At 47.7% G+C, this 22,667-nt stretch overlaps 1 long non-coding RNA gene across 2 annotated transcripts in view; it reads left to right on the top strand.

Moving 5' to 3' along the window:
* The first annotated feature begins 11,064 nt into the window (after nt 1-11,064).
* LOC139268875 (uncharacterized) overlaps nt 11,065-22,667 on the top strand; it is a 77,064-nt gene continuing 65,461 nt past the window's right edge. For both annotated transcript variants that reach the window (XR_011594129.1, XR_011594130.1), the window contains exons 1-2: nt 11,065-11,162; nt 11,397-11,577. This is a non-coding gene — a long non-coding RNA (uncharacterized lncRNA). The remainder of the gene's footprint in view (nt 11,163-11,396; nt 11,578-22,667) is intronic.

Here is a 22,667-nt window from a genome sequence, read left to right as displayed (position 1 = left end):
AAGGAACCCTGCACCTAAAGCACCAAGACCAAAGCAATAAGCAATCAATCAATAAAAAATAGAAGTTCTACCTTTATGTGAAGGGAAGGTGTCTGTCAGTATCTCTCTCTCTCTGTATCTGACAGTGAGGGGTTGGGGGGGGGGGAGGTGGTGTGTGTTGTGCGTGTGTGTGTGTGTGGGGAGGGGGTTGTGTGTGTGGGGAGGGGGTTGTGTGTGTGGGGGGGGGCGTGGGAGGGGGTGTGTGTGGGAGGGGGGTGTGGGAGGGGGTGTGTGGGAGTGTGTGTGTGGGAGGTGTGTGGGGAGGTGTGTGGGGGGGGTGTGGGAGAGTGTGTGTGTGTGTGGGAGTGTGTGTGTGTGTGTGAGGTCGGGGAGGGGGGAGGCTGGAAGGAGGCACCCCTACTCTCTCCACCGGTCCTTCGATCATTTCGAGTGCCCCCCAACCTACGCTCCTCCATCCCTTGCCACGATCCCCCTCCATCGCTTGCCATGCTTCCCCTCCATCCCTTGCATTGCTCCCCCTCCTTCCCTTGCCATGCTCCCCCTCCTTCCCTTGCCACGCTCCCCCTCCTTCCCTTGCCACGCTCCCCCTCCTTCCCTTGCCATGCTCCCCCTCCATCCCTTGCCACGCTCCCCCTCCTTCCCTTGCCATGCTCCCCCTCCTTCCCTTGCCACGCTCCCACTCCATCCCTTGCCATGCTCCCCCTCCTTCCCTTGCCATGCTCACCCTCCTTCTCTTGCCACGCTCCCCCTCCTTCACTTGCCACGCTCCCCCTCCTTCCCTTGCCATGCTCCCCCTCCTTCCCTTGCCACGCTCACCCTCCTTCCCTTGCCACGCACCCCCTCCTTCCCTTGCCACGCTCCCCCTCCTTCCCTTGCCACGCTCCCCCTCCTTCCCTTGCCATGCTCCCCCTCCTTCCCTTGCCATGCTCCCCCTCCTTCCCTTGCCACGCTCCCCCTCCATCCCTTGCCATGCTCCCCCTCCTTCCCTTGCCACGCTCACCCTCCTTCTCTTGCCACGCTCCCCCTCCTTCCCTTGCCACGCTCCCCATCCTTCCCTTGCCACGCTCACCCTCCTTCCCTTGCCACGCACCCCCTCCTTCCCTTGCCACGCTCACCCTCCTTCCCTTGCCACGCACCCCCTCCTTCCCTTGCCACGCTCCCCCTCCTTCACTTGCCACGCTCCCCCTCCTTCCCTTGCCATGCTCCCCCTCCTTCCCTTGCCACGCTCACCCTCCTTCCCTTGCCACGCACCCCCTCCTTCCCTTGCCACGCTCCCCCTCCTTCCCTTGCCACGCTCCCCCTCCTTCCCTTGCCACGCTCCCCCTCCTTCCCTTGCCATGCTCCCCCTCCTTCCCTTGCCATGCTCCCCCTCCTTCCCTTGCCACGCTCCCCCTCCATCCCTTGCCATGCTCCCCCTCCTTCCCTTGCCACGCTCAACCTCCTTCTCTTGCCACGCTCCCCCTCCTTCCCTTGCCACGCTCCCCCTCCTTCCCTTGCCACGCTCCCCCTCCTTCCCTTGCCACGCTCACCCTCCTTCCCTTGCCACGCACCCCCTCCTTCCCTTGCCACGCTCACCCTCCTTCCCTTGCCACGCACCCCCTCCTTCCCTTGCCACGCTCCTCCCCCACCGATCCTCTCCCCAGTGCCCCCCTCCCACGCTCCTCCATCCCCCGGTACCCACACCATTCAAACACAGACTGGGGGAAAAACGCCCTGCTGAGCCATTGCGCAGGCGCGCATGCACCAACGCGCCTGTGCAATGCTGCTGGCACTGACAAGAGGCTGATCCCTAGCCCCGCCCCCCTGCAGGCTGCGATCGGCTTGCTCTGCCCCAGGGAGACCACGCTGCGCCACACCACGCTCCAGGAGGACCAGAGAATTGCTCAAGAAGCTTCCGGTGCACCTTCGAGCCCAGGCAGGTCAAGTAAGTCTCGGAGGTGCGCTGTTTTCGCCAGAACCGGAAACTTGGGCCTAATCAGAAGTAGGGAAAATACTAGAATCTATTATTAAGGACTGGTAACAGGGCATTTAGAAAATCAGAACATGATTAGGCAGAGTCAACATGATTTTATGAAAGAGAAATTGTGTTTGACAAATCTGTTAGTTTTTTGAGGTTGTAACTAGCAGAAATAGATAACGGGGAACTAGTGGAAGTAGTGTATTTGGATTTTCAAAAAGCATTCAAAAAGGTGCCACAGAAGAGGCTATTACACAAAAATAGGGTTCATGGGATTGGGGATAATATATTAGCATGGATTGAAGATTGGTTAATGGACAGAAAACAGAGAGTAGGAATAAACGGATCATTTTCGGGTTGGCAGATTGTAACTAGTGGGGTGCCACAAGGATCAATGCTTGGGCCTCAGCTATTCACAATCTATATCAATGACTTAGATGAGGGGATCGAGTGTAATATATCCAAGTTTGCTGACGATACAAAGCTAGGTGGGAAAGTAAGTTGTGAGGAGGATGCAAAGAGACTTCAAGGGGATATAGACAGGCTAAGTGAGTGGGCAAGAACATGGCAAATGGAATATAATGTCGAGAAATGTGAAGTTATCCACTTTGGTAGTAGAAAATAGAAAAGCAGAATATTTTTTAAATGGTGAGGGATTGGGAAATGTTGGTGTTCAGAGGGACCTGGGTGTCCTTGTACACGAATCACTGAAAGTTAACATGCAGGAGCAGCAAGCAATTAGGAAAGCAAATGGTATGTTAACCTTTATTACAAAAGGATTGGAGCATATGAGTAAAGACATCTTACTGCAATTATATAGGGCCTTGGTAAGACCACACCTGGAGTACTGTGTACAGTTTTGGTCTCCTTACCTAAGGAAGGATATACCTGCCTTAGAAGGAGCACAAAGAAGGTTCACTAGATTGATTCCTGGAATGGTGGGATTGTCCTATGAGGAGAGATTGAATAGACTATATTCCCTAGAGTTTAGAAGCATGAGAGGTGATCTCATTGAAACATATACACATTTTAAGGGGCTTGACGAAGTAGATACAGGGAGGTTGAACTGGGGGGCAATCTCAGAATAAGGGGTCGGCCATTTAGGATTGAGATGAGGAGAAATCTCTTCACTCAAAGGGTGGTGAATCTTTGGTATTCTCTACCCCAGAGGGCTGTGGATGCTCAGTCATTGAGTATATTCAAGTCAGATATCGATAGATTTTTGGATACTAAGGGAACCACGGGATATGGGGATCGTACGGGAAGGTTCAGTTGTGGTAGAAGACCAACATGATCTAATTGAATGGTGGAGCAGACTCGACGGGCCGAATGGCCGACTCCTGCTCCTAATTCTTATGTTCTTATGTTCATAGAGACAAAGCAAAGCATTCTTAAAAATGTGAAAAGAAACTGGCCACCTTTAGGAGCAAATCTCATTATATCAAAGACAGAAGAAGAGAAAGAGCTTGCATTAATATAGCTCCTTTCACATCCTCAGAACATCCCAGAGTGTTTTGCAGTTAATAAATTACTATTTTTCCCAAGTGCAGTCATTGTTGTCATGTCGGCAAACATGGCAGATAATTTGCGCACAGTAAGCTCCCACAAACACCAATGAGATAAATCACCATATAATCTGTTTTAGTGATGAAACATAGAAATATAGAAACATAGAAAATAGGTGCAGGAGCAGACCATTTGGCCCTTCGAGCCTGCACCACCATTCAATAAGATCATGGCTGATCATTCCTTCAGTACCCCTTTCCTGCTTTCTCTCCATACCCCTTGATCCCTAAACCATAAGGGCTATATCTAACTCCCTCTTGAATATATCCAATGAACTGGCATCAACAACTCTCTGCGGCAGGGAATTCCACAGGTTAACAACTCTCTGAGTGAAGAAGTTTCTCCTCATCTCAGTCCTAAATGGTCTACCCCTTAACCTAAGACTATGTCTCCTGGTTCTGGACTTCCCCAACATCGGGAACATTCTTCCCGCATCTAACCTGTCCAGTTCCGTCAGAATCTTATATGTTTATATGAGATCCCCTCTCATCCTTCTAAACTCCAGTGAATAAAGGCCCAGTTAATCCAATCTCTCCTCATATGACAGCCCAGCCATCCCTGGAATCAGTCTGGTGAACCTTCGCTGCACTCCCTCAATAGCAAGAACGTCCTTCCTCAAACTAGGAGACCAAAACTGAACACAATATTCCAGGTGAGGCCTCACTAAGGCCCTGTACAATTGCATTAAGACCTCCCTGCTGCTATATTCAAATCCCCTAGCTATGAAGGCCAATATACCATTTGCCTTCTTTACCGCCTGCTGTACCTGTGAGCCCACTTTCAGTGACTGATGAACCATGATACCCAGGTCTCATTGCACCTCCCCTTTTCCTAATCTGCCGCCATTCAGATAATATTCTGCCTTCGTGTTTTTGCCCCCAAAATGGATAACCTCACATTTATCCACATTATACTGCATCTGCCATGCATTTGCCCACTCACCTAACCTGTCCAAGTCACCCTGCAGCTTCTTAGCGTCCTCCTCACAGCTCACACCACCACCCAGTTTAGTGTCATCTGCAAACTTGGAGATATTACACTCTATTCCTTCATCCAAATCGTTAATGTATATTGTAAAGAGCTGGGGACCCAGCGCTGGGCCCTACGGCACCCCACTAGTCACTGCCTGCCATTTTGAAAAGGACCCGTTTATCCCGACTCTCTGCTTCCTGTCTGCCAACCAGTTCTCTATCCATGTCAGTACATTACCCCCAATACCATGCGCTTTGATTTTGCACACCAATCTCTTGTGCGGGACCTTATCAAAAGCCTTTTGAAAGTCCAAATGCACCACATCCACTGGTTCTCCCTTGTCCACTCTGCTAGTTATATCCTCAAAAACTTCCAGAAGATTTTTCAAGCATGATTTCCCTTTCATAAATCCATGCTGACTTGATCTGATCCTGTCACTGCTTTCCAAATGCGCTGCTATTTCACCCTTAATGATTGATTCCAACATTTTCCCCAATACTGATGTCAGGCTAACCGGTCTATAATTACCCGTTTTCTCTCTCCCTCCTTTTTAAAAAAGTGGTGATACATTAGCTACGCTCCAGTCCATAGGAACTGATCCAGAGTCGATAGACTGTTGTAAAATGATCACCAATGCATCCACTATGTCTAGGGCCACTTCCTTAAGTACTCTGGGATGCAGACTATCAGGCCCCGGGGATTTATCGGCCTTTAATCCCATCAATTTCCCTAACACAATTTCCCGCCTAATAAGGATATCTTTCAGTTCCTCCTTCTCACTAGACCCACTGTCCCCTAGTACATTCGGAAGGTTATTTGTATCTTCCTTTGTGAAGACAGAACCGAAGTATTGGTTCAATTGGTCTGCCATTTCATTCCCCATTATAAGTTCACCTGAATCCGACTGCAAGGGACCTACGTTTGTCTTTACTAATCTTTTTCTCTTCACATATTTATAGAAGCTTTTGCAGTCAGTTTTTATGTTCCCTGCAAGCTTCCTCTCGTACTCTATTTTCCCCCTCTTAATTAAACCCTTAGTCCTCCTCTGTTGAATTCTAAATTTCTCCCAGTCCTCAGGTTTGTTGCTTTTTCTAGCCAATTTATATGCCTCTTCCTTGGCTTTAACACTATCCTTAATTTCCCTTGTTAGCCATGGTTGAGACCCCTTTCCAGTTTTATTTTTACTCCCGACAGGGATGTACAATTGCTGAAGTTCATCCATGTGATCTTTAAATGTTTGCCATTGCTTATCCACCGTCAACCCTTTAAGTATCCTCTGCCAGTCTATTCTAGCCAATTCACGCCTCATACCGTCGAAATTACCTCTCCTTAAGTTCAGGTCCCTAGTTTCTGAATTAACTTTGTCACTCTCCATCTTAATAAGAAATTCTACCATATTATGGTCACTTTTCCCCAAGGGGCCTCGCACAACAAGATTGTTAATTAGTCCCTTCTCATTACACATCACCCAGTCTAGGATGGCCAGCTCCCTGGTTGATTCCTCGACATATTGGTCTAGAAAACCATCCCTAATACACTCCAGAAAATCCTCCTCCACCACATTGCTACCAGTTAGGTTAGCCCAATCAATATATAGATTAAAGTCGCCCATGATTACTGCTGTACCTTTATTGCACACATCCCTTATTTCTTGTTTGATGCTGTCCCCAACCTCACTACTACTATTTGGTGGTCTATACACAACTCCAACTAGCGTTTTCTGCCCGTTGGAATTCCGCAGCTCTACCCATACAGATTCCGCATCATCCAGACTAATGTCCTTCCTTACAATTGCATTGATGTTGGTTGAGGGATAAATATTGGCCTGGACAATGGGGAGAACGCCCCAGTTTTTCTTTGAAATAATGCCCGGATATCTTTTATATCCACTGTCTCGGTCAATATCTCATCCGAAATGTGACATCTCCAAAAGTGCATTGGAGTGTCAGCCTGGATTATGTTCTTTCATCCATGACCGTCTGACCCAGAGCCAAGAGTGTTATCACTGAGGCAAGGCCATCCAGTATTTTAACGGAGACATTAGCCTGTTCAGTTTAGGTAAGTTAGCACCTATGCTTAAATCATCATCATCATCATCTAATAGACAGTCCCTCGGAATCGAGGAAGACTTGCTTCCACTCCTGAAGTGAGTTCTTTGGTGGCTGAACAGTCCAATATGAGAGCCACAGACTCTGTCACAGTTGGGACCAGATAGTCGTTGAGGGAAGGGGTGGGTGGGACTGGTTTGCCGCACGCTCTTTCTGCTGTCTGCGCTTGATTTCTGCATACTCTTGGCGTTGAGACTCGAGGTGCTCAGCGCCCTCTCGGATGCACTTCCTCCACTTAGGGCGGTCTTGGGCCAGGGACTCCCAGGTGTCAGTGGGGATGTTGCACTTTATCAGGGAGGCTTTGAGGGTGTCCTTGTAGCGCTTCCACTGCCCACCTTTGGCTCGTTTGCCGTGAAGGAGTTCCGAGTAGAGCACTTGCTTTGGGAGTCTCGTGTCTGGCATGCAGACTATGTGGCCTGCCCAGCGGAGCTGATCGAGTGTGGTCAGTGCTTCAATGCTGGGGATGTTAGCCTGAATGAGGACACTGATGTTGGTGCGCCTGTCCTCCCAGGGGATTTGTAGGATCTTGAAGAGACATTGTTGGTGATATTTCTCCAGCAACTTGAGGTGTCTACTGTACATGGTCCATGTCTCTGAGCCATACAGGAGGGCAGGTATTACTACAGCCCTGTAGACCATGAGCTTGGTGGCAGTTTTGAGGACCTGATCTTCAAACACTCTTTTCCTCAGGCGGCCGAAGGCTGCACTGACGCACTGGAGGCGGTGTTGGATTTCGTCGTCAATGCCTGCTCTTGTTGATAGGAGGCTCCCGAGATATGGGAAGTGGTCCACGGTGTCCAGGGCCGCGCCGTGGATCTTGATGACTGGGGGGCAGTGCTGTGCAATGAGGACAGGCTGGTGGAGGACCCCTAGCAGGCAGAGGAATGTCATATCAACATGTTATAAAAACATAAGAATTAGGAGCAGGATTAGGCCATTTGGCCCCTCGAACCTGCTCTGTCATTCAATGAAATCATGGCTAATCTTCTCCCTCAACTCCACTTTTCCTGCACTATCCCCATATCCCTTGATTCCCTTAATATCCAAAAATCTATCGATATTTGTCTTGAATATACTCAAAATCTGAGCCTCCAAAACCCTCTGGGGTAGAGAATTCCAAAGATTCACCACCCTCTGAATGAAGACATTTCTCCTCATCTCAGTCCTAAATGGCCGACCCCTTATTCTGAGACTGTGACCCCTGGTTCTAGACTCCCCAGGCAGGGGAAACATCCTCCCTGCATCTACCCTGACAAGCCCTGTAAGAATTTTGCATGTTTCAATTAGATCACCTCTCATTCTTCTAAACTCTAGAGAATATAGACCTAGTCTACTCAATTTCTCCTCATAGGACAATCCCCCCAGCCCAGGAATCAATCTGGTGAACCTTCTTTACACTCCCTCTATGGCAAGTATATCCTTCCTTAGGAAAGGAGACTAAAACTGTACACAATACTCCAAGTGCGGTCTCACCAGGGCCCAATAAAAATACAGTAAGACGTCTTTACTCTTATACTCAAATCTTCTTGTAATAAAGGCCAACATGCCATTTGCTTTCTTAATTGCTTGCTGTACCTGCATGTTAACTTTCAGTGATTCGTGTACAAGGACACCCAGGTCCCTTTGAACACCAACATTTCCCAATCTCTCACCATGTAAAAATATTCTGCTTTTCTTTTTTTTCTACCAAAGTGAATAACTTCACATTTCTCCACATTATATTCCATTTGCCATGTTCTTGCCCACTCACTTAGCTTGACAATATCCCCTTGAAGTCTCTTTGCATCCTCCTCGCAACCTAGCTTTGTATCATCTGCAAACTTGGATATATTACAATTGGCCCTCTCATCCAAATCATTGATATAGATTGTGAACAGCTGAGGCCCAGGCACCGATCCTTGCGACACCCCACTAGTTACAGCTAGCCAACCCGAAAATGACCAGTTTATTCCTACTCACTGTTTTCTGTCCGTTAACCAATCCTCAATCCATGCTAGTATATTACCCCCAATCCCACGAACTCTAATTTTGTTCAATAATCTCTTGTGTGGCACCTTATCGAATGCCTTCTGAAAATCCAAATACACCACATCTACTGGTTCCCCCTTATCCATTCTGCTAATTACAACCTCAAAAAACAGATTTGTCAAACACGATTGCCCTTTTATAAATCCATGTTGACTCTGCCCAATCCTATTACATTTTTCGAAGTGCCCCATTACCATGTCCTTAATAATAGATTCTAGCATTTTCCCTACTACTGATGTGAGGCTAACTGGTCTGTAGTCTCCTGTTTTCTCTCTCCCTCCTTTCTTAAATAGCTTTCTTCATCAGCTGATGTCACTAATGTCACTGGGTCAAGATTCTGCAACTCCCTCCCTAACAGCACTGTGAGAGTACCATCACCACAATGACTGCAGTAGTTCAAGAAGTAGGCCCACCACCTTCTCAAGGGCAACTCAGGATAGGTAGATAACAAGTGCTGCCCTCGCTAGCGATTCCCATATCCCTAGAATGAATTCCAAAATCTAACACCGATCGTATCCTAAAGGCCGAAAGCTGGTGTATTGGGGGCTTGACAAGGTGGATGCAGAGAGGATATTTCCACTAATAGGGGAGACTAGAACTAGAGGGCATAATCTTAGAATAAGGGGCCGCCTTATTAAAACTGAGATGAGGAGGAATTTCTTCTCTCAGAAGGTTGTAAATCTATGGAATTCGCTGCCTCAGAGAGCTGTGGAAGCTGGGACATTGAATACATTTAAGATAGAAATATACAGTTTCTTAACCAATAAGGGAATAAGGGGTTACGGGGAGCGGGCGGGGAAGTGGACTTGAGTCCATGATCAGATCAGCCATGATCGTATTAAATGGCGGAGCAGGCTCGAGGGGCCGTGTGGCCTACTCCTGCTCCTATTTCTTATGTTCTTATGTTCTTATGTACTTGGGTCCCAGGTGGGTTTGTTGCAGTTCCAGCAGATACATGGCAGGACTGCCGTGTAATTTCGGGGTGTATAATTTTCTATATGAAATTATAACTTGCGTTACACATCAGAGCTCAAAACATAATTTTACAGATGTTATAATCTGTGAGGGTTTAGTTATTTTCATCGATGTTCTTAGCCAAGCTGAGCTGTGTGTCTCATATCTTGATGAAGAATATTCCAGTATGTCTGGTACAGAGAGCTGATTGAAGTACCAGATTCTCCGCTCCAGCATAAAACACATTGAAATATTCATTAGTGGATGAAGTTACAAAGAAAGAACTGGCGTCTGATTCCGCCCCTCAGAAACATCCCAAGCTGCTTCACATGCAAAAGCTGCAGTCACTGTTACAAGTCAGCAAAGGAGCAGCCATTTTGCAAACGGGATGGGGAGGGAGGAATGTTGGGCACAACACTGAATGGCCAACTTGCTCTTCCTTAAAATCCGGCTAAACCACCAGAAATGTCAAGCAGGGCCTCGGTTTAGTGTCTCATGCGGAGGATAACACCACCCGACAATGCAGTGCTCCTTCAGCATTGCTCTCAACTGTAACCCAAGATGATGGGCTCCAATCCTGATTCAATATAATACATCATCATCATCATCAGTCCCTCACACGAGGATGACTTGCTTCCACATGAGTTCACAGATGTTTCAATGAAGGACCCAATGTTCCAGTCCTGAACTCCAGTTGAAGGGTGGAAGATGCCTGTGCGTGGATTTTTTTAACCTGTGGTGACCATTGCACATCAGCCATCACACGTGCTTGACAGAGCTCGGCCTTTATCCAGTGGCAAGGCTAAACCAGCGTGACTGGAGACCTGCTTAGCTGCACGGACCTAGAGCACACACATATCGCAGTGTGGGCTGGCCGTGCTGCATATAATGCAGCAACTCATTGGTCTTACCTGCCTGTGATCAACTGAGTGAGCAGGGACCAAGATGGACTCTCATGGAGCAGCTAATCATTGGGTGTACGATGCGTTTACCCATTGGGCCTTTGGGATCATTATCTCCTGTTGCTGTCAGTCACTTTTTGCCCCTTTTGCTCCATAAATTAAATGTCCTTCCAAAGGCATCAGCTCTGATGAAGAATACCAAACTCATAATCAGGCCTTCATTGTTGTAACTTGAAATTTGTGTCATAGCCGCAATGTTTGGATGAAATTTATCTCCCTGCTATTTTAGTGAAGGAGCTAACCCTTTAAAAATAGCAGATGGAGGAATCTTGTTCAAATGCTCATTATTATTATTATTGTTATTGCAGCACACAATTTGCATCAATCGTTTCTCATAGAATTCGTGGTTTTATTCTTGGAATACGAGGCCGGTTTGTCAACCCTCGCCGGACACAATGGCAGGTTGTCTCAGTGAAGGGGACTTGTGTTTATTTTGGCTCCCCCTCCACCTGTCACTCAGTGACTCAGCAATTCTTAACCCTTGCGGACAGCGCCGAGGTTGCACTTTGCGTGTGGACCGGCGGGTTCAAAGGCACTGCTGGTGATAGAGGCGAGGGCAATACAGAGAAAGGGAGCAAGTTTGTCAGCGGGAGGCTCGCTGAGAGCAGCGTCCAGGTAAGTAAGCTGACGAGCTTTCAGGGCGCTGCTGCTTATTTCATGAATGACATTGTGCTCCTGACGCTGGCTGTGCTGGAGTGGGGTAGGCAGTGCGTCAGGAGCACAATGTCATTCATGTACTTTGCACCCTGACAGCAATTCAAACTTCACTCCTTTCTCTACTGCGAGGGTCTATTTTTAGCTCTCCACAGGCCTGCTGCAAATTACTCATCATTTTCACTCTTTATGCAGCCCAGATCAATTTGAGCAACGACACAATGCAGATACGTCCCTGTGATCTCGACAGCAATTCTGAAGAGGCCATTGCAGAACGACTTGTTCGCCTCAACACGTTGCATGCAGAATTTCACGGGGAGAAGCTTTGACGTATCGCCACCCTGCCTTTTTCTCCTGGAGGACCTGGCACTGCTGGGTATGTGTCCATGGCGGGGCGAGGGGGGGGGGGTGTACCGGAGCATGTCGGTGGGCTGAGCCACCATGGTGGGTATCACAGAACAGACAACAACACCGATACCCGTTTACTTTCTAGAAGCAGGGGGGGGGGGGGGGTTGGAGGGAACAGGTGGCATGAGATTTCGAGACCCCCACAACCCCACTCATCGATTGCTTCCTCTCCCGAGGCCAGTTGTGCTACAGGTATTACCCTGTCTGAAATCAGTTAACTGGTCACAGACCAGATTAAATCAGGGGCCATCTGGTTTGCATGGCTCAATATCACGCCAGGCAGCACATTCTCCCACTGAGCCATAAGCGCTCTGCCACTGTCATCTTGTTCTGGTATAATCCTTTAAAAAAACAGTATTAAACAGTTTGGGGGCAAAATTGCCCCTTTTTGCGCCCGTTAGGGCCTCAGGGCTAACAGGGCGCAATGAAGTTTTTGCCCAGGAGAGGGCGCTATTCTCTCCCGGGAATTTGCCCCGGTGGTTTGGGGGGGCACCGTCCCGGCAACGCTGTGCCCTGGGCTGGCACGCAACCATCGCCGTGCGCCCCACACTACGCCGACCCCTTTCCGCCCCGCGGGTGAAATTACGCCGTGGGTCATGAAGCTGACGCGCATCTGCTCACGGGGCATTATTTAAAGGGGAGGCCTTTAGCACCCCGGGTTGCCATCGTCTGGGTGCCAGGCTGCAGGCTCGGTCCCATGCATCCCCGGTCAGCGGCGGCCACCAAAGGGCCTGCAGAGTGCGCAGCGGCCCTCCCCTTTAATGGAAAGGGAAGTGTGTTGTAGCATGTTAGAGCTCCACGGAGCATCTGCATAGTACTGGCCTGCTCCATGTAGCGCTGGAATCAGCGCAGCGCTACCGTCCCTGGAGCATCCCCAAAGGAAGCAGAGCACCAGAGACAGCGCTGCACTTCCTTTGAGGGGTGTACAGCCCAATTCCGTGTCGAGGCGGGACTTCCGGGCAGGGCGATAAAAGTCACAAGGAGCGAGGGGCAACTTCGCCCCCTTTGACTTAATATTCATTACAAGGATGATACCATAAATGCGAGGGTATATCTATCAGGAAAGAAGGCTGGGTCTCTTTTTTCTCTTGAAAAGTGAAGGTGAAGTGTGACCTTTAAAATGATGAAATGTTTTGATAGAGTGGATACAGAGAGAATGGGGAAGAGCATAACTAGAGGTCATCAATATAAGAGTCACCAAGAAATCCAATAGGGAATTCAGAAGAAGCTTCTTTATCCAGAGAGTGGTGAGAATGTGGAACTCGCTACCACAGGGAGTGGTTGAAGCGAATCGATGCATTTAAGGGGCAGTTAGATAAGCAAATGAGGGAGAAGGGAATAGAGGGTTATGCTGATAGATTTAGATAAGGAAAGACGGGAGGAGGCTCGAGTGGAGCATGAACGGCGACGTGCTGGTTGGGCCGAATGACCTGTTTCTGTGCTGTATATCCTATATAATCCTTTGTAATATTCAAGCGATAACTAGCTCACATTGGTTATGTGCCCTTCTCGTCAAACTGTGCAGCAACAAAACAATTCCCTGGGAAGCTGCAATACACAGTGAGTTAGACTCTAGCCTTTCACCGCCAGTCTAGACTGATGGGAGGACAGTCTCCTCGGTTTATTGACTAAAAGGATTCCATGCAGGACATATTCCTGGAGGTTTCATCACATGACCTCCCACCACCAACCGTCCCACCCGGTCCATCAGTCTTTCCCCCAGCTCCAATATTTTTATAACTAATATACTAAGTGTTCAAAGCAAATGAAAACAAACACACCATTATTTACTCCCAGGATGTTCACAACAGTATCCAGGAGATTCATCTTTAATTGCTCGAGACTACAGAACAATCCTGGAAGGTTGGTAACAAAACCCTTTGTGAAATGAGATCGGGCCTTCTCAATCCAGTTGTGAATGAGCTTGGGTGTACGTTAGGGTGACCACATGTCCCTGTTTTCCGGGGACAGTCCTCGGATGAGGTACTGTGTTCCCGGGCAAACAATGTCCCTGGAAGAGTCCCCGGTTCAGGAAACTCGTCCCCGAATAGACTAGAGCCATAGTCATTGGAATATATGCCTATCATACCGTTAGACATAATCACAGTTTCAGGTCAATGAACTGAAGAGTGTTATTGTATTATTTATAAACGCTGTCGGAATGGGCTTCAATAGTGTGATGTCACATCCGCAGTAATTATATGCACATTTGATTTGCATTTGTTGTGTATGTGTGCAAGTGTTAAAATAGAGGCTGCGAAAACATGTTGCCTCACTCATCATCATAGGCAGTCCCTTGGAATTGAGGAAGACTTGCTTCCACTCTAAAAATGAGTCCTTAGGTGACTGAACAGTCCAATATGAGAATCACAGTCCCTGTCACAGATGGGACAGCCAGTCGTTGAGGGAAAGGGTGGGTGGGATTGGTTTGCCGCACTACGCTGCCTCGCAACACTGCGCAACCTACACTTTCTGACCCGCAACATTGACGTGTTCCCACCCTGTGTGTCCTCGGATTTGGTTAGAAAATATGGTCACCCTAGCCTGCATCAGAAAACTGTCCATAATACAGCACCAATTGGCAGTCTCAGTCAGACAGGCTACAGGATCACTGGTGTGGGGAAATGAAAAGCAAGTGTGACTCTGGCACAGTAGGGAGTGCTCTTCTGAGGTCGGGACTGAGGCGCAATGTTGGCACAGCGTAAGGGAGTGTTTCTCTGTATCCGACTGTACTGTAGCTGAGCTGGGAGTGCTCGATTCTGACACTGGGAAGGGGGGACGGGGGGTTGGTTTTTAACCTATTCCGCCCTGTGGGAAATTGACAGGATTGGATCTAATGACCGTTTTACTTCGATGGAGAGTAACATCAGGCAGGGAATAAAACAGGCGATCGATCCAATCCTGTCAATTTGACACCAGGCGGGGTAGGTTAAAATAACCCCCCCCCCTCCCCGCCCCCCCCATCCCCGGTATCTAAGATGGAAGAGTTCTGTTCCTCAGAACTAACGTCCCTCACCTTGATGAGCAACAAATATCCAGGTAGTCTAATAAATTTGCCAGGTACAAGTCATTGCCTTTACCCGAGTGTATTTGTTAATAGCTGACAGCCACAGATCCTCTCGTTGATCCACAAACAGTCAACAAACTCATAGCACTGAGAACTGGAAGCGCTTAAAACTGTATCAGTGGGGAACTGATTGGTTAGTGCTTCACGGGAAAGAAATTCCAATCATGTCCACCCACTTAACGCTGAGCCCAATACTCAGCGCATCTACAAGATATCCAGACATAACATGAGCAAAGCCCCAGTGGTGGAGACCTTTGGGCACCATAGGTCCAAACTCATCTGTTCCTCCCAATATACTACACTTTACCACATGCCATTTCTAAAATGACTCATATACTGTATATGCACAGAGATGAGCTACCGACCACATATCCACACCATCAGTGAGACCGCCTATTTCGACCTCTGGAACATTGCCCAACTCCGCCCCTGCCTCAGCTCATCTGCTGCGGAAACCCTCATCCATGCCTTTGTTACCTCTAGACTTGACTATTCCAACACACTCCTGGCTGGCCTCCCACATTCTACCCTATGTAAACTAGAGGTGATCCAAAACTCGACTGTCCATGTCCTAACTTGCACCAAGTCCTGCTCACCCATTACCCCTGTGCTCGCTGACCAACATTGGCTTCCGGTTAAGGAACACCTCGATTTTAAAATTCTCATCCTTGTTTGAGTAATTTGAGACATAACATGTGGTAAGTGTAGCGTGGGAGGAACAAGTGATTTTGGTCATATGGTTCCCAACAACGCTCTCCACCATTGGGGCTTTCCTCTCCTCATGTCTGGGTCTGTTGTAGCCTCTGCATGCCCTTCCTGTAATGCGGTGACCAGAACTGCCGCAGTGCTCCAGCTGTGGCCTAACCAGTGCTTTATACAGTTCAAGCATAAGCCCCACTGCTCTTGTAATTTATGCCTCGGCTAATAAAGGCAAGCATTCCATATGCCTTCTTAACCACCTTATCTACCTGGCCTGCTACTTTCAGGGATCTGGGGACAAGCACTCCAAGGTCCCTTTGTTCCTCTGCACTTCTCAGTATCCTACCATTTAATGTGTATTCCCTTGCCTTGTTAGTCTCTTCCCAAATGCATTACCACACACTTCTGGATTGAATTCCATTTGCCACTGTTCTGCCCACCTGACCAGTTGATTGATGTCTTCCTGCAGTCCACAGCTTTCTTCTTCATTATCAACAACACAGACGGTTTTGGTATCATCTGCAAACTTCTTAATCATATTCAAGTCTAGATCATTGATGTATATCACAAAAAGCAAGGGACCTAGTACTGAGCCCTGCGGAACCCCACTGGAAACAGCCTTCCAATCACAAAAACACCCATCAATCATTTCCTTTTGCTTCCTGCCTCTGAACCAATTTTGGATCCAACTTGCCACTTTGCCCTGGATCCCATGGGCTTTTACTTTCGTGACCAGTCTGCCATGTGGACCTTATCAAAAGCTTTGCTAAAAATCCATATACACTACATCATATGCTTTGCCTTCATCGACCCTCCTGGTTACCTCCTCGAAAAATTCAATCAAGTTAGTCAGACACGACCTTCCTTTAACAAATCCGCGCTGACTGTCCTTGATTAATCCGTGTCTTTCTAAGCGAAGATTTATCCTGTCCTTCAGGATTTTTTCCAATAATTTTCCCACCACTGAGGTTAGGCTGACTGGCCTGTAATTACTCGGCCTATCCCTTTCGCCCTTCTTAAACAAAGGTACAACATTAGCAGTCCAGTGGAAAAGAAAAATCACCTACTTACCCATCTCATCTTCTAAGCTCTCCAACCATGAACCATAAGTATTCCCAACATTCCTGCCTAGCTGAGATCAGATGCTCTGAAGCCCAGTGTACCAAATTCAGGTGCCCTTGTAGAATAGCTCCATCTGAGATTTTGGCTGCCTCCCAGCCTCGGCCCCAACAGAGCTATTAATTAAAGCATTTATCTTCAAAGGAGCTGATCTGGTCGGAAATAAAATAGACCCTCTTCTAGCCTTAGTGAGACGTTGCAGATTTTGATCTGGGTTGAATTCCCCTTGGAATCAATTGAGATTTAAGCCATTACAATCTAACAGGAACTCTCTCAACCAATTCTGACTGATAAATCGTGTCTGCCTGGCTTGAGCACTGTTGTCTATGAATGACGAGGTTTGAGTGCAGTACTGAAGGACTGCTGTATCATTCGAGGTGCCATAGTTCAGATGAGATGCTAAACTGAAGCCCCACCTGCATGTCCTGGCCGTTCAGGCAGACTTTGATCAAATGGCACTGTTCAAAGAAGAACAAGAAGTCTTGACCAACATTCCTTCCTCACCCTAACATCTCACAACTGGCCATTCATCTCACTGCCGCCGGGATTGTAGTTCCCTAGGGAGTTCACCCGCTCCAAACAACTCTCACCAGCTAGTGGCAACTTTCCACCCCCCCAATCTCCCCCAACCCCCCCCCCCCCCGCCCCCTACCTGCTGTCTAAACCTCCCCATGTCAAATAGGAGGCCCTAAGCATGTAAACCCAAACGCTTACCCTAGTTCCATCCCTGCGAGTCCCATGAATTCGGGCCATTCGGGCCTACCTCAGGCTTCCAACCACATCACCCATTGGCGACGGTGACTGGGCCTCCTGCAGTATCTGGACGATCTCCTGCGACCCCCAGTGACCTGAGACGACCTCCGGCGAGTCCCACGAGTTCAGGCCATTCGGGCCTACCTCAGGCTTCCAACCACATCACCCATTGGCGACGGTGACTGGGCCTCCTGCAGTATCTGGACGATCTCCTGCGACCTTCAGAGGCGGCATCCTCGACCTGGACCTGACTATCGGGCCTCTAACCCCACCCCTTGCGGTGATCTGATCGGAACACCTTCAGCGACGTCAGATGGGCCTCTCCTCCACGACGGAGTCTGGACCTCCCCGTCGACGGCTGGACCTCCCGTGGCGACAGACGACCTCCTCCTCAACGACGACTGGGTCCCCCTCTCCTATGTTGGCGACTGGCCTCCCCTCCTCCTTCAGCGACGACTGGAGCTCTCTTTTCCCACTGGTGACCTGGCCTCTTCTCCTCCTCCAACACATGGTGAGCACCATGGCTGTGACCACCTGCCCTCCCACCCTGAACCTCGGTGGACCACTGACCCTCCCAATGCCTGTTCCCAACCAGGCCTCCGACCACCTAACACCAAGGGCGCTACCCAGCGTCGAGCCTGCGGCCAACATCTCGCCGTAGGCAATTAGGCCCATATAGCAGAGCCTGGACCCTCCAGTCATCTTGGACCCTCTTGCCACTGGATCAAGACCTTGCTCAGCTAAGCCCGTGTGGTAGCCGGTGTGCAACGGCCACCCCACGTTAAAAGAACTCACGCACAGGCATCTTCCACTCCGTTAACATGAAGTTCGGGACCTGGAATGTCAGGATCCTCATGGACAAAGAACTCACTTCAGGAGTGGAAGCAAGTCTTCCTCGATTCCGAGGGACTGCCTATGATGATGATGAGACTTATTGACAGAGATTGATTGCTGTGATTAGTCAACAACTCCATTATCATTGTATCATGCGACTACCCAGGATGGTAGGAAGCAAACTACGTCTTTTATTGTCGAGTAATTCCTCTGCTTCTATATAAACTGATTTCTTCTAAACAGGGTATCAGCTGTGTAAAAACAAAATGGCATACACAGGGACACACGAGCAGGTTAAGTATTCAGACCTCACATTCATCAATCGGAATTTCTTCACATGGGTTTGCTTGCAATTGCACTAAAATTGAACCATGGAAAGGGGCTGTCATAGTTACCAGAGAAGGAATTAGCAGCCTCTGGGAACAGCAGAATTTTCTGCACTTCATCCTCTGATTAATTGAGAAGCGAGAGGAATTCCTTTGTGGGTGATATACCCGACCTTTCAAATTCAGCTGCCTGATGTAGAATTGAGCTTTGCAGATGGGGAAAATCTAACACACGGCTGTGGAATTAACTCCGTTCAATTGTCTTTGGTGCCCCTCAGGCAGGGCCGGATTAAGGGCCTGATGGGCCTGGGGCAAACTGATCCAAATGGGCCTATAGTTATGTTTGTTCATGTTCATTGCATTGTGTATATGTTTCTGATTCCGACGATGAAAACATAGGCCAGTACATTCAACAACGAAAGCATATATTCTCGATCAAGTAGGTATATATTCTGGTTCTGGTGACATTGCAATACAAGATTCCTATACATATATGCAAATTTCTCTCAATAACATGTGAAATAAAACAGGCTAGTACATATTCTGTTCAGTATATAGGTACATTAGTGTTGTTTGTCCTCTCTTATTGTCTATTCTAATCAGCCTATTTGGGAGGCCTTATATTTTTTTTCCTACATTTATTTGGTGGGCCTGAGGTTGTAGCCCCATCCGCCTCATGGTTAATCTGCTCCTGCCTTCAGGTGTAAAGAGGATAAAAATATTAAATCGGGCAGTGGTCCCTCCTCCTTGTTACCATATAGTGACACCAGCTAGATAGTGCGGAGTGGATTTCCACCATGACTCTCCTGATCAGCTGCTGTAATTTTGCTGGAAGAGCTGCGTAAGCTCTGGAAACAATCAGCGCACACCCTGTTTATACACATTTTCCAGGCTTTCCTGATGAAGTCATGGTGGACATGCAGGAAAACTAGCCCAGAAATCCCCCTCACTGTGTGTGAATGTCAGGGGAGAGCAAGATTGGGCTCATTTGTGATTTTCACCACGGTCGAATAAAGACTCACATTTATTTAGCACCTGTCACAACCTCAGGACCTCCCAACGCGCTTTACAGCCAATGAGACACTTTTGAAGCAAAGTCGCTGTTGTAATGTAGGAAACGCAGCAGGAAATTTGCACACAGGGTGACCAAGGCTGGGAATTCAACATCCAGGGGTATTCAACATTCAGGAAGAATAGACAGAAAGGAAAAGGAGGGGGGGTTTCGTTGCTGGTTAAAGAGGAAATTAATGCAATAGTAAGGAAGGACATTAGCTCGGATGATGTGGGATCTGTATGGGTGGAGCTGCGGAATACCAAAGGGCAGAAAACGCTAGTGGGAGTTGTGTACAGATCATCAAATGGTAGTAGTGAGGTTGGGGACAGCATCAAACAAGAAAATAGAGATGCGTGCAATAAAGGCATTTATCATGGGCGACTTTAATCTACATATAGATTGGGCTAACCAAATTGGTAGCAATATGGTGGAGGAGGATCTCCTGGAGTGTATTATGGATGGTTTTCTAGACCAATATGTCGAGGAACCAACTAGAGGGCTGGCCATCCTAGACTGGGTGATGTGTAATGAGAAAGGACTAATTAGCAATCTTGTTGTGCGAGGTCCCTTGGGGAAGAGCGACCATAATATGGTAGAATTCTTTATTAAGGTGGAGAGTGACACAGTTAATTCAGAGACTAGGGTCCTGAACTTAAGGAAAGGTAACTTCGATGGTATGAGACGTGAATTGGCTAGTATGACTGGCGAATGATACTTAAAGGGTTGACAGTGGATAGGCAATGACAAACATTTAAAGAGCACATGGATGAACTTCAACAATTGTACATTCCTGTCTGGAATAAAAATAAAACGGGGAAGGTGGCTCAACCGTGGCTTACAAGGGAAATTAAGGATCGTGTTAAATCCAAGGAAGAGGCATGTAAATTGGCCAGAAAAAGCAGCAAACCTGAGGACTGGGAGAAATTTAGAATTCAGCAGAGGAGGACAAAGGGTTTAATTAGGAGGGGGAAAATAGAGTATGAGAGGAAGCTTGCTGGGAACATAAAAACTGACTGCAAAAGCTTCTATAGATATGTGAAGAGGAAAAGATTAGTGAAAACAAACGTAGGTCCCTTGCAATCAGATTCAGGTGAATTTATAATGGGGAACAAAGAAATGGCAGACCAGTTGAACAAATAATTTGGTCCTGTCTTCACAAATGAAGACACAAATAACCTTCCGGAAATACTAGGGGACAGTGGGTCTAGTGAGAAGGAGGAACTGAAGGAAATTCTTATTAGGCGGGAAATTGTGTTAGAGAAACTGATGGGATTGAAGCCCGATAAATCCCCTGGACCTGATAGTCTGCATCCCAGAATACTTAAGGAAATGGCCCTAGAAATAGTGGATGCATTGGTGATCATTTTCCAACAGTCTGTCGACTCTGGATCAGTTCCTATGGATTGGAGGGTAGCTACTGTAACACCACTTTTTGAAAAAGGAGTGAGAGAGAAAACGGGTAATCATAGACCAGTTAGCCTGACATCAGTAGTGGGGAAAATGTTGGAATCAATTATTAAAGATGTAATTGCAGTGCATTTGGAAAGCAGTGACAGGATCGGTTCAAGTCAGCATGGATTTATGAAAGGGAAATCATGCTTGACAAATCTTCTGGAAGTTTTAGAGGATGTAACTAGTAGAGTGGACAAGGGAGAACCAGTGGATGTGGTGTATTTGGACTTTCAAAGGGCTTTTGACAAGGTCCCACACAAAAGATTGGTGTGCAAAATTAAAGCACATGGTATTGGGGGTAATATACTGACGTGGATAGAGAACTGGTTGGCAGACAGGAAGCCGAGAGTCGGGATAAACGGGTCCTTTTCAAAATGGCAGGCAGTGACTAGTGGGGTGCCAAAGGGCTCAGTGCTGGGACCCCAGCTATTTACAATATACATTAATGATTTAGATGAAGGAATTGAGTGTACTATCTCCAAGTTTGCAGATGACACTAAGCTGGGTGGCGGTGTGAGCTGTGAGTAGGACCCTAAGAGGCTGCAGGGTGACTTGGACAGGTTAGGTGAGTGGGCAAATGCATGGCAGATGCAGTATAATGTGGATAAATGTGAGATTATCCACTTTGGGGGCAAAAACACGAAGGCAGAATATTATCTGAATGGCGGCAGATTAGGAAAAGGCGAGGTGCAACGAGACCTGGGTGTCATGGTACATCAGTCATTGAAAGTTGCCAGCAGGCGGTGAAGAAGGCAAATGGTATGTTGGCCTTCATAGCTAGGGGATTTGAGTAGAAGAGCAGGGAGGTCTTGCTGCAGTTGTACAGGACCTTGATGAGGCCTCACCTGGAATATTGTGTTCAGTTTTGGTCTCCTAATCTGAAGAAGAACGTTCTTGCTATTGATGGAGTGCAGCGAAGGTTCACCAGACTGATTTCCGGGATGGCAAGACTGATATATGAGGAGAGACTGGATCGACTAGGCCTGCGTTCACTGGAGTTTAGAAGGATGAGAGGGGATCTCATAGAAACATATAAAATTCTGACGGGACTGGACAGGTTAGATGCAGGAATAATGTTCCCGATGTTGGGGAAGTCCAGAACCAGAGGACACAGTCTAAGGATAAGGGGTAAGCCATTTAGGACTGAGATGGGAAGAAACTTCTTCACTTGTTAACCTGTGGAATTCCCTACCGCAGAGAGTTGTTGATGCCGGTTCGTTGGATATATTCAAGAGGGAGATAGATATGGCACTTACAGCTAAAAAGATCAAGGGGTATGGAGAGAAAGCAGGAAAGGGGTACTGAGCTGAATGATCAGCCATGATCTTATTGAATGGTGGTGCAGGCTCGAAGGGCCGAATGGCCTACTCCTGTACCTATTTTCTATGTTTCTGTTTCACAGCAAGGTCCAACAAACAGCAATGGAATAATGACCAGATATGTTTTACTGATGTTGGTTGAGGGATAAATGTTGGCCAATACACTGTGGGGATCTCCCCTGCTCCTCCTTGAAATAGTGCCATGGGATCTTTTACATCCACCATCATTTTATCGTGGAATCAGAGAATAGTACTGCACAGAACTATTTGGCCCATCGAGTCTGCACCAGCAATTCCACCAGCTTGTTTATGTCTTCTTGAAAGCTATCTTTCTCACTGTTCCTACACTTTCAAGTTTTGAGTCTTCTGCAAATTTCAAAACTGTGCCCTGTAAATCCAAGTCATTAATGTATATCAAAAACAGCAGTGGACCTA

This window comes from Pristiophorus japonicus, chromosome 8 (assembly GCF_044704955.1).
Source record: "Pristiophorus japonicus isolate sPriJap1 chromosome 8, sPriJap1.hap1, whole genome shotgun sequence".
NCBI lineage: Eukaryota > Metazoa > Chordata > Chondrichthyes > Pristiophoridae > Pristiophorus > Pristiophorus japonicus.
This window is presented reverse-complemented; position numbering and strand designations above follow the sequence as displayed.